Here is a 7571-nt window from a genome sequence, read left to right as displayed (position 1 = left end):
TCATGTGTAACAAATCAAATTGTATTTGTCACATGCGCCGAATACTACATGTTTAGACTTTACAGTGAAATGTTGAAATGAAGCCCTTAACCAACAATTTAGTTGTAAGAAAAATGTGTTAAGTAAAAAATAGGAAATAAAAGTAACAAATAATTAAAGATCAGCAGTAAAATAACAATAGTCAGGATATATACAGGGGGTACCGGTACAGAGTCAATGTGGAGGCTATATACAGGGGGTACTGGTACAGAGTCAATGTGGAGGCTATATACAGGGTATTACGGTACAGAGTCAATGTGGAGACTATATACAGGGGGTACCGGTACAGAGTCAATGTGGAGGCTATATACAGGGGGTACCGGTACAGAGTCAATGTGGAGGCTATATACAGGGTATTACGGTACAGAGTCAATGTGGAGGCTATATACAGGGGGTACCGGTACAGAGTCAATGTGGAGGCTATATACAGGGGGTACCGGTACAGCGTCAATGTGGAGGCTATATACAGGGGGTACCGATACAGAGTCAATGTGGAGACTATATACAGGGGGTACTGGTACAGAGTCAATGTGGAGGCTATATACAGGGGGTACCGGTACAGAGTCAATGTGGAGGCTATATACAGGGTATTAGGGTACAGAGTCAATGTGGAGGCTATATACAGGGGGTACCGGTACAGAGTCAATGTGGAGGCTATATACAGGGGGTACCGGTACAGCGTCAATGTGGAGGCTATATACAGGGGGTACCGATACAGAGTCAATGTGGAGACTATATACAGGGGTACCGGTACAGAGTCAATGTGGAGACTATATACAGGGAGTACCGGTACAGAGTCAAGGTGGAGGCTATATACAGGGGGTACCGGTACAGAGTCAATGTGGAGGCTATATACAGGGGGTACCGGTACAGAGTCAATGTGGAGGCTATATACAGGGGGTACCGGTACAGAGTCAATGTGGAGGCTATATACAGGGGGTACCGGTACAGAGTCAAGGTGGAGGCTATATACATGGGGTACCAGTACAGAGTCAATGTGGAGACTATATACAGGGGGTACCGGTACAGAGTCAATGTGGAGACTATATACAGGGGGTACTGGTACAGAGTCAATGTGGAGGCTATATACAGGTTATTATGGTACAGAGTCAATGTGGAGGCTATATACAGGGGGTACCGGTACAGAGTCAATGTAGAGGCTGTATACAGGGGGTACCGGTACAGAGTCAATGTGGAGGCTATATACAGGGGGTACCGGTACAGAGTCAATGTGGAGGCAATATACAGGGGGTACCGGTACAGAGTCAATGTGGAGGCTATATGCAGGGGGTATTGGTACAGAGTCAATGTGGAGGCTATATACAGGGGGTACCGGTACAGAGTCAATGTGGAGGCTATATACAGTACAGAACAGTATCAATGTGGAGGCTATATACAGGGGGTACTTGTACAGAGTCAATGTGGATACTATATACAGGGGGTACCGGTACAGAGTCAATGTGGATACTATATACAGGGGGTACCGGTACAGAGTCAATGTGGATACTATATACAGGGGGTACCGGTACAGAGTCAATGTGGAGACTATATACAGGTTATTACGGTACAGAGTCAATGTGGAGGCTATATACAGGGGGTACCGGTACAGAGTCAATGTGGAGGCTATATACAGGGGGTACCAGTACAGAGTCAATGTGGAGGCTATATACAGGGCGTACCAGTACAGAGTCAATGTGGAGGCTATATACAGGGGGTACCGGTACAGAGTCAATGTGGAGGCTATATACAGGGGGTATTGGTACAGAGTCACTGTGGAGGCTATATACAGGGGGTACAGGTACAGAGTCAATGTGGAGGCTATATACAGGGGGTACCGGTACAGAGTCAATGTGGAGATTATATACAGGGGGTACCAGTACAGAGTCAATTTGGAGGCTATATACAGGGGGTACCGGTACAGAGTCAGTGTGGAGGCTATATACAGGGGGTACCGGTACAGAGTCTATTTTTTTATTTCACCTTTATTTAACCAGGTAGGCCAGTTGAGAACAAGTTCTCATTTGCAACTGCGACCTGGCCAAGATAAAGCATAGCAGTGTGAACAGACAACAACACAGAGTTACACATGGAGTAAACAATTAACAAGTCAATAACACAGTAGAAAAAAAAGAGAGTCTATATACATTGTGTGCAAAAGGCATGAGGAGGTAGGCGAATAATTACAATTTTGCAGATTAACACTGGAGTGGTAAATGATCAGATGGTCATGTACAGGTAGAGATATTGTTGTGCAAAAGAGCAGAAAAGTAAATGAATATAAACAGTATGGGGATGAGGTAGGTCAAATTGGGTGGGCTATTTACCGATAGACTATGTACAGCTGCAGCGATCGGTTAGCTGCTCAGATAGCAGATGTTTGAAGTTGGTGAGGGAGATAAAAGTCTCCAACTTCAGCGATTTTTGCAATTCGTTCCAGTCACAGGCAGCACAGAACTGGAACGAAAGGCGGCCAAATGAGGTGTTGGCTTAAGGGATGATCAGTGAGATACACCTGCTGGAGCGCGTGGGTGTTGCCATCGTGACCAGTGAACTGAGATAAGGCGGAACTTTACCTAGCATGGACTTGTAGATGACCTGGAGCCAGTGGGTCTGGCGACAAATATGTAGCGAGGGCCAGCCGACTAGAGCATACAGGTCGCAGTGGTGGGTTTTATAAGGTGCTTTAGTAACAAAACGGATGGCACTGTGATAAACTGCATCCAGTTTGCTGAGTAGAGTGTTGGAAGCTATTTTGTAGATGACATCGCCGAAGTCGAGGATCGGTAGGATAGTCAGTTTTACTAGGGTAAGTTTGGCGACGTGAGTGAAGGAGGCTTTGTTGCGGAATAGAAAGCCGACTAGATTTGATTTTAGATTGGAGATGTTTGATATTAGTCTGGAAGGAGAGTTTACAGTCTAGGCAGATACCTAGGTACTTATAGATGTCCACATATTCTAGGTCGGAACCATCCAGGGTGGTGATGCTAGTCGGGCGTGCGGGTGCAGGCAGCGAACGGTTGAAAAGCATGCATTTGGTTTTACTAGCGTTTAAGAGCAGTTGGAGGCCACGGAAGGAGTGTTGTATGGCATTGAAGCTCGTTTGGAGGTTAGATAGCACAGTGTCCAAGGACGGGCCAGAAGTATACAGAATGGTGTCGTCTGCGTAGAGGTGGATCAGGGAATCGCCCGCAGCAAGAGCAACATCATTGATATATACAGAGAAAAGAGTCGGCCCGAGAATTGAACCCTGTGGCACCCCCATAGAGACTGCCAGAGGACCGGACACCATGCCCTCCGATTTGACACACTGAACTCTGTCTGCAAAGTAGTTGGTGAACCAGGCAAGGCAGTCATCAGAAAAACCGAGGCTACTGAGTCTGCCGATAAGAATATGGTGATTGACAGAGTCGAAAGCCTTGGCAAGGTCGATGAAGACGGCTGCACAGTACTGTCTTTTATCGATGGCGGTTATGATATCGTTTAGTATCTTGAGCGTGACTGAGGTGCACCCGTGACCGGCTCGGAAACCAGCTTGCACAGTGGAGAAGGTACGGTGGGATTCGAGATGGTCAGTGACCTGTTTGTTGACTTGGCTTTCGAAGACCTTAGATAGGCAGGGCAGGATGGATATAGGTCTGTAACAGTTTGGGTCCAGGGTGTCTCCCCCTAGCAGGCGGCAACAGTGAGAAACTTATTTCTGGAGAGAGTAATTTTAAAAATTAGTAGTTCGAACTGTTTGGGTATGGACCTGGAAAGTATGGCATTACTTTGCAGGCTATCACTGCAGTAGACTGCAACTCCTCCCCCTTTGGCAGTTCTATCTTGACGGAAAATGTTATAGTTGGGTATGGAAATCTCAGAATTTTTGGTGGCCTTCCTGAGCCAGGATTCAGACACGACAAGGACATCAGGGTTAGCAGAGTGTGCTAAAGCAGTGAGTAAAACAAACTTAGGGAGGAGGCTTCTGATGTTGACATGCATGAAACCAAGGCTTTTTCGATCACAGAAGTCAAAAAATGAGGGTGCCTGGGGACATGCAGGGCCTGGGTTTACCTCCACATCACCCGCGGAACAGAGGAGGAGTAGTATGAGGGTGCGGCTAAAGGCTATCAAAACTGGTCGCCTAGAGCGTTGGGGACAAAGAATAAAAGGAGCAGATTTCTGGGCATGGTAGAATATATTCAGGGCATAATGCGCAGACAGGGGTATGGTGGGGTACGGGTACAGCAGAGGTAAGCCCAGGCACTGGGTGATGATAAGAGAGGTTGTATCTCTGGACATGCTGGTTGTAATGGGTGAGGTCACCACATGTGTGGGAGGTGGGACAAAGGAGGTATCAGGGGTATGAAGAGTGGAACTAGGGGCTCCATTGCAAACTAAAACAATGATAACTAACCTGAACAACAGTATACAAGGCATATTGACATTTGAGAGAGACATACAGCGAGGCATACAGTAATCACAGGTGTTGATTGGGAGAGCTAGCTAAACCAGTAGGTGAGACAACAACAGCTAATCAGCTAGCACTGCAACTGCAGGTAAAATGCCGTTGACTAGGCAGAGAGGGTCGGATTAACTACACACAGAGCCTGAGTGCGGCTGGGGCCCGACAGATAAAATATAAACAAACAGAATGGAGTACCGTGATTAATGGACAGTCCAGCAGGCATCAGCTATGTAGCCAAGTGATCACAGTGTCCAGGGGGCAGCGGTGGATGGGACTGGGAAGCTAGACTGGCGAGTAATATCCAGGCTAAAAAAAACTGGCTGGCTGTGCTGAAGGTAAAAGCCGCTAGCAGTGGCTAACAATGACTAAATAGCTTGTAGCTAGTTAGCTGGTTAGCTTCTGGAGGTTCTTGAATGTGTTCTAAAAATGTTAAAATAATAGCGATTCCGTATCACATTGGGTGAGGCAGGTTACCGGAAGGTATAAACAAATTAAAAATCGAAAAGAGATTGAAAGTAAATATGGGTCCAGTGAGTGGATGGGCTGGCTGAGGATGCGGCGATTCAGACAGTTAGCAGGCCTGTGCTAACAAGCTAACAGTTAGTAGGCCGGGGCTAAACAAGCTAGCAGTTAGCAAGCCGGGTTAGCAAGCAAGCAGATAACAAGGGCTAGAAAGTTAGCCTTTGGGGGACGTCGGGATGGGGGTTAAGTCTGTTTATGCCTCTTCATGCGGTGACATCGATAGACCGGTCGTGGGTCCGGATATTGTAGCCCAGGAGTATGCTTCGGTGGTAGCACAGGAGCTCTAGCCTGGTTAGCTTCAAGCTAAGTGGATGGGAATGCAAGCAAAGAAGTAGACATCCGATGTTGCGGTTAGCTAGTTATGAAGATCCAGATGAAAAAGTTCAGTTTGCGGTGGGAATCCGGGGATAAAAATAATAGGTCTGTTATGCTCTGGTTAGAGTCGCGTTGTTCAAACTGGGGAGAGCTTTCCGAGCTAAAGGTTAGCTGATGACCGCTAGCAATGGTTTGCTGACTGATAGCTGGTAGTTAGCTGGCTAGCTTCAGTTGAGGGGTTCCGGATCCGAAGTAAATATAAATACTTTAGGAAAAAAAGCAGATCCACGCCACATTGGGTGAGGCGGGTTGCAGGAGAGTATTTAGATGTTGAGGTTTAGAAAAATGTTTTAAAAGATTTGCGAAGAAAAATATGTTAAAAAAACGAATATATACACGACAAGACGTCTGACTGCTACGCCATCTTGGATCCAAGTAGAGTCAATGTGGTGGCTATATACAAGGGGTACCAGTACAGAGTCAATGTGGAGCCTATATACAGGGTGTACTGGTACAGAGTCAATGTGGAGGCTGTATACATGGGGTACCAGTACAGAGTCAATGTGGAGGCTATAAACAGGGGGTACGGGTACAGAGTCAATGTGGAGGCTATATACAGGGTATTACGATACAGAGTCAATGTGGAGGCTATATACAGGGGGTACCGGTATAGAGTCAATGTGGAGGCTATATACAGTAAGGGAATACCCCCCTGAAATGGACAAAAATGAATGGCAAATCATTGGCATTGGACAAACCATATACACGATGTCCAATACAACCTAATGTGGTGTTGATTTGTGCAAAGTTGATTGCAAATGCCATATGGCAATTGCCAGTTGTAACACTTCAAAAATCCAACAGGGGGGCGAGTGCGCTCCACCGGGGTTTTTTTTTTATATTGGAAATGTAACCCAAGTCAACATCCAAAAGCTAAATTTTTAAAAAATGATTTTTTTGTCAAAAACTTATCACCCCTTAAAAAATTGCTTTCTGGACCGTTTTTCGAAATTGTTTCGATTTTAAGTCAATTAATCATGTGTAAGAACTGTATGAATATACTTTTGTAAAATGTTATTATCATAATACATTTTTTTTTTAAACTTGTGCATAAGGAATACGATATGATTTCATAGGAAGTCAAAAGTCAAAGTCAAAAGTCAATTTTTTGGGGGCCAAAATTGACTGAACTGATGAACTCGGAATGGCCGGGCAGTGATAGTTGATCATTTTCCATCACTCGTTGTGTTGATTTCATCATGTCCATTTGGTGATGTTTTTTCACTATAGAATCATATTGCAAAAGCACGTGCATTGTTGTGCAACTGGTAACCCAAAAATAAAAATATGGTTATTTCATTATGTCCATTTTTTATGTTTTCTTACTTTTTCAAAGTCACTGTGCATTTGCAATATGTTTTAATGGGTAGGTACCATCACAAATTTGTCATGCTATAAAAATCCTGCAGGAATGTGAAATTGACTGGCCCGATGAACTCGGGATGGCTGGGCAGTGATTCTGGTTCATCTCAATTGCTCGTTAGGGTTGATTTCAGAATGTCCATTTGGTGATGTTTTTTCACTATAGAATCATATTGCAAATGCACGTGCATTGTTGTGCAACTGGTAACCCAAAAATAAAAAAATGGTGATTTCATTATGTCCATTTGTTTATGTTTTCTTACTTTTTCAAAGTCACTGTGCATTTGCAATATGGTTCAATGGGCAGGTACCATCACGAATTTGTCATGCTATAAAAATCCTGCAGGAATGTGAAATTGACTGGCCCGATGAACTCGGGATGGCTTTGCAGTGATTCTGGTTAATCTCAATCGCTCGTTAGGGTAGATTTCAGAATGTCACTTTTGGTGATGGTACCTCACTGTTTAAACATATTGCAAATGGACAAGAGTCAAGTGGACAAGAGTCCATCAGTCAATTAGATATCATTCTGACACCAAACTGATACAAACTGACACCAAACCCACTTTTTCCAAGTCGTTTAGTAGCCAACTATTACATACTTCAGAGCTGGCCCAAAATTCACAACCCCTTCCGTTCAAACCATAAAAAAACCATACAACACGTAGTTACGTTCTAGCTACGGGTCCATTTCTTATGTTATGTGTTGGCCTAGCTAAGGCAACCCCGAATCCCAAGTTTCGGCTCGATAGGTCATTCGGTGTCCGAGAAAAACTCTAATTGGTGCTGAAAATCCACTTTTTTCCATGACTTGCTACGGGGTCCT

The sequence above is a fragment of the Oncorhynchus clarkii genome, chromosome 9, assembly GCF_045791955.1.
Source record: "Oncorhynchus clarkii lewisi isolate Uvic-CL-2024 chromosome 9, UVic_Ocla_1.0, whole genome shotgun sequence".
NCBI lineage: Eukaryota > Metazoa > Chordata > Actinopteri > Salmoniformes > Salmonidae > Oncorhynchus > Oncorhynchus clarkii.
Note: the sequence above shows the minus strand (reverse complement) of the source record.